Raw genomic sequence first — 7,500 nt, 5'->3', positions numbered from 1 at the left:
CCTCTGCCCGTCCGAGGGACAGTAGGAAATGGCCATACCGCTTTCCGGCCGATTGCCGCCGGACGTCCGGCCGCATTCGCTCGGTCTGCGCGGCCGGCGGTAGCCGGGGGCGAGGGGCATCGGGCGGTGGCGGAACCAGGCCGGCCCGACCGCTGGGGGCCGCCCGGGCGACGTTTGAATCTGTCGGGTCGGACCGCCGAATCCCGCGGGATTTCGGGATCGAATCTGCGGGTGGAATCGGCACCTCGTCCCGCTGTCCGGTTCCCCCCCCCCCCGTCGACTGCAACGGGTTTCCGAGGCCCGTCGGTCAGGCGCGGTTCGCTCCGCAATCCGCCGGCCGATCGGCACCGGGCGGGGCTCTACGGAAAGAGGGGACCCTCCCGCGTCGAGTGCCGGCGCACCGACCCCGCAGGCTGACCGGGAAGGTGAAGACTCACCCCGCTGAATGCCCGGCCCCGGCTACCCTCCGGCTCCGGGGCCATAACTTCGGGGAGGGAGGTCCGATCCCCGCGCGGTCGACGGCAGGCGGTAGGGCTCGGAGGGGCGCGGCCTGGTCCGCGAGTGCCCCGGCGCCGCCCCTCTGCCCGTCCGAGGGACAGTAGGAAATGGCCATACCGCTTTCCGGCCGATTGCCGCCGGACGTCCGGCCGCATTCCCTCGGTCGGCGCGGTCGGCGGTAGCCGGGGGCGAGGGGCATCGGGCGGTGGCGGAACCAGGCCGGCCCGACCGCTGGGGGCCGCCCGGGCGACGTTTGAATCTGTCGGGTCGGACCGCCGAATCCCGCGGGATTTCGGGATCGAATCTGCGGGTGGAATCGGCACCTCGTCCCGCTGTCCGGTTCCCCCCCGTCGACTGCAACGGGTTTCCGAGGCCCGTCGGTCAGGCGCGGTTCGCTCCGCAATCCGCCGGCCGATCGGCACCGGGCGGGGCTCTACGGAAAGAGGGGACCCTCCCGCGTCGAGTGCCGGCGCACCGACCCCGCAGGCTGACCGGGAAGGTGAAGACTCACCCCGCTGAATGCCCGGCCCCGGGAACCCTCCGGCGCCGGGGCCATAACTTCGGGGAGGAAGGTCCGAGCTCCGCGCGGTCGACGGCAGGTGAAAGGGGCCGGTGCGCCGCGGAAGGCGACAGCAGTCCCGTCAGGCTGCACCTCTGCTCGGGCGAACGGCGTCAGGAAAAGGGGAGAGCACTTCCCCACCGATAGCTCCGGAACGCCCGGACCCATTGGCCCGCGGCACCGGTGGCTGCTAGAGGGGCTCCGGCGCCGTCAGCCGGGGTACGTCCCAGGCCGGCCGGACGGCGGGCAGCCGGAGGCAACGGCCTGGAACGGAGCCAGACTTGAGTCGTTCCGTGCCGTGGGCAAAAAGGCAGGGCTGCGGGTCAGCGCAGTTTGGCAAACCTAGCCGCAAGTGCGGGAAGGGCGGAGGAGCACACGGACGCCGCCTTCCCAAACTGAGCCCAAAGTGCCCAGGCATGCCCCCTTGATCTCGCCTAATCAGTGAGCCCAAAATAATTTCAGAGTGTGGAAACCTGATCCAAAAAGGTCGAAAAGAACGGCCAGAGATCAAGTCCGAAAGGGGAAATCAGTAACAAGCAAGCAGAGTAATCATTAACCAAAAAGCGCAAAATTATGTTAAAAGTGTGAAATCATTAACCAAAAAGTCGAAAATAATGTCCAGAGACCAAGTCCGAAAGTACAAATAATTAACCAGTAAGCAGAGTCATCATTAACCAAAAATCGCAAAAGTAAGTAAAAAGTATGAAATCATTAACCAAAAATCGCAAAAGTAAGTAAAAAGTGTGAAATCATTAACCAAAAACTCGAAAATAATGTGCAGAGACTAAGTCCGAAAGGGCAAATGGTTAACCAGTAAGCAGAGTCATCATTAACCAAAAATCGCAAAAGTAAGTAAAAAGTGTGAAATCATTAACCAAAAATCGCAAAAGTAAGTAAAAAGTGTGAAATCATTAACCAAAAACTCGAAAATAATCTCCAGAGACTAAGTCCGAAAGGGCAAATGGTTAACCAGTAAGCAGAGTAATCATTAACCAAAAAGGGCAAAAGTAAGTAAAAAGTATGAAATCATTAACCAAAAAGCACAAAATTAAGTTAAAAGTGTGAAATCATTAACCAAAATGTCGAAAACAATGTCCAGAGACTAAGTCCGAAAGGGCAAATGGTTAACCAGTAAGCAGAGTAATCATTAACCAAAAGGCGCAAAAGTAAGTAAAAAGTATGAAATCATTAACCAAAAAGCGCAAAAATATGTTAAAAGTGTGAAATCATTAACCAAAAAGTCGAAAATAATGTGCAGAGACTAAGTCCGAAAGGGCAAATGGTTAACCAGTAAGCAGAGTAATCATTAACCAAAAGGCGCAAAAGTAAGTAAAAAGTATGAAATCAGTAACCAAAAAGCGCAAAAATATGTTAAAAGTGTGAAATCATTAACCAAAAACTCGAAAATAATGTGCAGAGACTAAGTCCGAAAGGGCAAATAATTAACCAGTAAGCAGAGTAATCATTAACCAAAAATCGCAAAAGTAAGTAAAAAGTGTGAAATCATTAACCAAAAACTCGAAAATAATGTCCAGAGACCAAGTCCGAAAGGGCAAATGGTTAACCAGTAAGCAGAGTAATCATTAACCAAAAAGGGCAAAAGTAAGTAAAAAGTATGAAATCATTAACCAAAAAGCACAAAATTAAGTTAAAAGTGTGAAATCATTAACCAAAAAGTCGAAAATAATCTCCAGAGACTAAGTGCGAAAGGGCAAATGGTTAACCAGTAAGCAGAGTCATCATTAACCAAAAATCGCAAAAGTAAGTAAAAAGTGTGAAATCATTAACCAAAAACCCGAAAATAATGTCCAGAGACTAAGTCCAAAAGGGCAAATGGTTAACCAGTAAGCAGAGTAATCATTAACCAAAAATCGCAAAAGTAAGTAAAAAGTGTGAAATCATTAACCAAAAACTCGAAAATAATCTCCAGAGACTAAGTCCGAAAGGGCAAATGGTTAACCAGTAAGCAGAGTAATCATTAACCAAAAATCGCAAAAGTAAGTAAAAAGTGTGAAATCATTAACCAAAAACCCGAAAATAATGTCCAGAGACTAAGTCCGAAAGGGCAAATGGTTAACCAGTAAGCAGAGTAATCATTAACCAAAAATCGCAAAAGTAAGTAAAAAGTGTGAAATCATTAACCAAAAACTCGAAAATAATGTCCAGAGACTAAGTCCGAAAGGGCAAATGGTTAACCAGTAAGCAGAGTAATCATTAACCAAAAGGCGCAAAAGTAAGTAAAAAGTATGAAATCAGTAACCAAAAAGCGCAAAAATATGTTAAAAGTGTGAAATCATTAACCAAAAACTCGAAAATAATGTGCAGAGACTAAGTCCGAAAGGGCAAATAATTAACCAGTAAGCAGAGTAATCATTAACCAAAAAGCGCAAAAATATGTTAAAAGTGTGAAATCATTAACCAAAAACTCGAAAATAATGTCCAGAGACTAAGTCCGAAAGGGCAAATGGTTAACCAGTAAGCAGAGTAATCAGTAACCAAAAAGGGCAAAAGTAAGTAAAAAGTGTGAAATCATTAACCAAAAACCCAAAAATAATGTCCAGAGACTAAGTCCGAAAGGGCAAATGGTTAACCAGTAAGCAGAGTAATCATTAACCAAAAATCGCAAAAGTAAGTAAAAAGTATGAAATCATTAACCAAAAAGCACAAAATTAAGTTAAAAGTGTGAAATCATTAACCAAAATGTCGAAAACAATGTCCAGAGACTAAGTCCGAAAGGGCAAATAATTAACCAGTAAGCAGAGTAATCATTAACCAAAAATCGCAAAAGTAAGTAAAAAGTGTGAAATCATTAACCAAAAACTCGAAAATAATGTCCAGAGACCAAGTCCGAAAGGGCAAATGGTTAACCAGTAAGCAGAGTAATCATTAACCAAAAAGGGCAAAAGTAAGTAAAAAGTATGAAATCATTAACCAAAAAGCACAAAATTAAGTTAAAAGTGTGAAATCATTAACCAAAAAGTCGAAAATAATCTCCAGAGACTAAGTGCGAAAGGGCAAATGGTTAACCAGTAAGCAGAGTCATCATTAACCAAAAATCGCAAAAGTAAGTAAAAAGTGTGAAATCATTAACCAAAAACCCGAAAATAATGTCCAGAGACTAAGTCCAAAAGGGCAAATGGTTAACCAGTAAGCAGAGTAATCATTAACCAAAAATCGCAAAAGTAAGTAAAAAGTGTGAAATCATTAACCAAAAACTCGAAAATAATCTCCAGAGACTAAGTCCGAAAGGGCAAATGGTTAACCAGTAAGCAGAGTAATCATTAACCAAAAATCGCAAAAGTAAGTAAAAAGTGTGAAATCATTAACCAAAAACCCGAAAATAATGTCCAGAGACTAAGTCCGAAAGGGCAAATGGTTAACCAGTAAGCAGAGTAATCATTAACCAAAAATCGCAAAAGTAAGTAAAAAGTGTGAAATCATTAACCAAAAACTCGAAAATAATGTCCAGAGACTAAGTCCGAAAGGGCAAATGGTTAACCAGTAAGCAGAGTAATCATTAACCAAAAGGCGCAAAAGTAAGTAAAAAGTATGAAATCAGTAACCAAAAAGCGCAAAAATATGTTAAAAGTGTGAAATCATTAACCAAAAACTCGAAAATAATGTGCAGAGACTAAGTCCGAAAGGGCAAATAATTAACCAGTAAGCAGAGTAATCATTAACCAAAAAGCGCAAAAATATGTTAAAAGTGTGAAATCATTAACCAAAAACTCGAAAATAATGTCCAGAGACTAAGTCCGAAAGGGCAAATGGTTAACCAGTAAGCAGAGTAATCAGTAACCAAAAAGGGCAAAAGTAAGTAAAAAGTGTGAAATCATTAACCAAAAACCCAAAAATAATGTCCAGAGACTAAGTCCGAAAGGGCAAATGGTTAACCAGTAAGCAGAGTAATCATTAACCAAAAATCGCAAAAGTAAGTAAAAAGTATGAAATCATTAACCAAAAAGCACAAAATTAAGTTAAAAGTGTGAAATCATTAACCAAAATGTCGAAAACAATGTCCAGAGACTAAGTCCGAAAGGGCAAATGGTTAACCAGTAAGCAGAGTAATCATTAACCAAAAATCGCAAAATTAAGTTAAAAGTGTGAAATCATTAACCAAAATGTCGAAAACAATGTCCAGAGACTAAGTCCGAAAGGGCAAATGGTTAACCAGTAAGCAGAGTAATCATTAACCAAAAATCGCAAAAGTAAGTAAAAAGTGTGAAATCATTAACCAAAAACTCGAAAATAATGTCCAGAGACTAAGTCCGAAAGGGCAAATGGTTAACCAGTAAGCAGAGTAATCATTAACCAAAAGGCGCAAAAGTAAGTAAAAAGTATGAAATCATTAACCAAAAAGCGCAAAAATATGTTAAAAGTGTGAAATCATTAACCAAAAAGTCGAAAATAATGTGCAGAGACTAAGTCCGAAAGGGCAAATGGTTAACCAGTAAGCAGAGTAATCATTAACCAAAAAGCGCAAAAATATGTTAAAAGTGTGAAATCATTAACCAAAAACTCGAAAATAATGTCCAGAGACTAAGTCCGAAAGGGCAAATAATTAACCAGTAAGCAGAGTAATCATTAACCAAAAAGCGCAAAAGTAAGTAAAAAGTGTGAAATCATTAACCAAAAAGTCGAAAATAATGCCCAGAGACTAAGTCCGAAAGGGCAAATGGTTAACCAGAAAATCCGTCGAATAATGTCCAGAGACTAAGTCCGAAAGGGCAAATGGTTAACCAGTGGAAGGGCGATCAAGCGGAAAAATTTGCCCCGGTTACCCGGGATGGAGTTCCAGAGGTCCGGCCAGAGTTGTCAAATTCGTCCCGCTGATCGGACGCTTGTCATTCGGGTGGCTGGGGGTTGGCGGGGTATCTGCACAGTAGTAGGAGGTGGCAAGTCGGGACTTGGACGTTTATTCCAAGAGTCCACCCGAGCCTCCAGGTCTGCAGAGACCGACCCTAGCTGCCGCCCAACCGACTTTTAAGCCTTTTTCGGATGGGGATTTTTTCCCATTTTCGTCCATTTTTCGGGTTTTCTGTCGGGCTTAATAGGCGGCAGCCTGACCCCCGGCCGAGGCGGGGGGCGCACTCTCCCTTGCGTAAGGGTCCGGATTTGCCCCGGAAAGTGCCCCCGACGGCCTCCCGACCCGGGTGCCTGCAGGGCGGGGGGAAAGGGTAGTCCCAGCCGCAGGAAATCATTAACCAAAAGACTTAGCCGTCGGGGCAGAGGCTAAGACCCGGGCTGGTGAAATCATTAACCAAAAGGAATGCACCCTTTTCCGAAAGTGCAGGCCGAAATAAGGCGAGCCTTGGGCCGGGAAGGCCAAAACCCCCAACTCATGGAAGTGTATGGGGTCGGACTCGGCGACTTTCCCGGGCCCCGAGTTGACCTTTCCCCACGGGGGCGGTCAAGTTGCTCCCGCCAAGAGGGCACGTTGCATTTGCTGCCGCTCTAGTCCCCGGGCTAGTTAATCAGTTGCCGTCGGAAGTCCCGATGCCGAAATGAAAAATGGCCGTTGCGGCGATTTGGCGCCTCATTTTCGGAAGGACTACCGGCAGGCAACCCGCCGAATTGACACTTGCGATTCGGGTGGCTGGGGGTTGGCGGGGTACCCGGAGATTTTCGGGAACTCGATTTTCAGAACTTTTGCTGGCAGCGGTTGCACTTGCAAAGTGGCCGAAGAAGTGCTCCCTCAAGGAAGGACCTTCTTTTGAAATAAAAGACCTTCCGAAGAGTGCCTGGAAGTCATTTATGAGCATTTAAGGGTAAATCTGGCGGACTTTCCATGCTCTGTTGCCGGCTCTGAAATATCGCACAGTTGGGTCTAGGCCGGTAGACTGGCTGTGAAAACAGACAAAGTGTTTTGGCGAGCGAGAGAAAACAAGGCCTTGGAACAGATTGGGGGGTGCGGAGGCACACCACACCCACAGGAAAAGAATTAATGAAAAAAAAACCAAAGTCTATGACATGTCTGTTGGTACAGTGAGAAAAGCAAAGAAGGGAGGCTGCGATGGCAGAGCAAAGCCGACCTTCATACAGATATACATGTCAAAGAAAGAAACTATGCCCGCAAAAGACTTGGTGCGAAATAACAAGGCTCCTTGTGAACGGTTATCTTTGTCTGTCAGGCGCAGATTGTGGCGGCGTCGCCTGGTTTCCTTGGGTTGCACTACATGTATGTCCTATTCTCAAACGAAAAGTGCGTGCCCAGAATTTTGTCCAAGTTAGGCGACGCACGCCGGCTGGCATCACCTCTCCGTGCGAGCGCCGAAAGCTTTGGTCGACCTGTTTGGCTACGCTGGTCGCGGTTGCTCCTTACAGTCATGGGGACGGAAAACCGATGCGAGTTGACCAGGCGACGTCAACCAAGTTGCATGCTTTCTCCCCCCCCCCCGCCGCCGCCAACCCCACACTGTGTGAAAGGAAAAAAAAAGTGCGTG

This window comes from Heterodontus francisci, unplaced genomic scaffold (assembly GCF_036365525.1).
Source record: "Heterodontus francisci isolate sHetFra1 unplaced genomic scaffold, sHetFra1.hap1 HAP1_SCAFFOLD_1305, whole genome shotgun sequence".
Lineage (NCBI taxonomy): Eukaryota > Metazoa > Chordata > Chondrichthyes > Heterodontiformes > Heterodontidae > Heterodontus > Heterodontus francisci.
The sequence above is the reverse complement of the archived record's forward strand: the minus strand, read 5'-3'. Positions refer to the sequence as shown.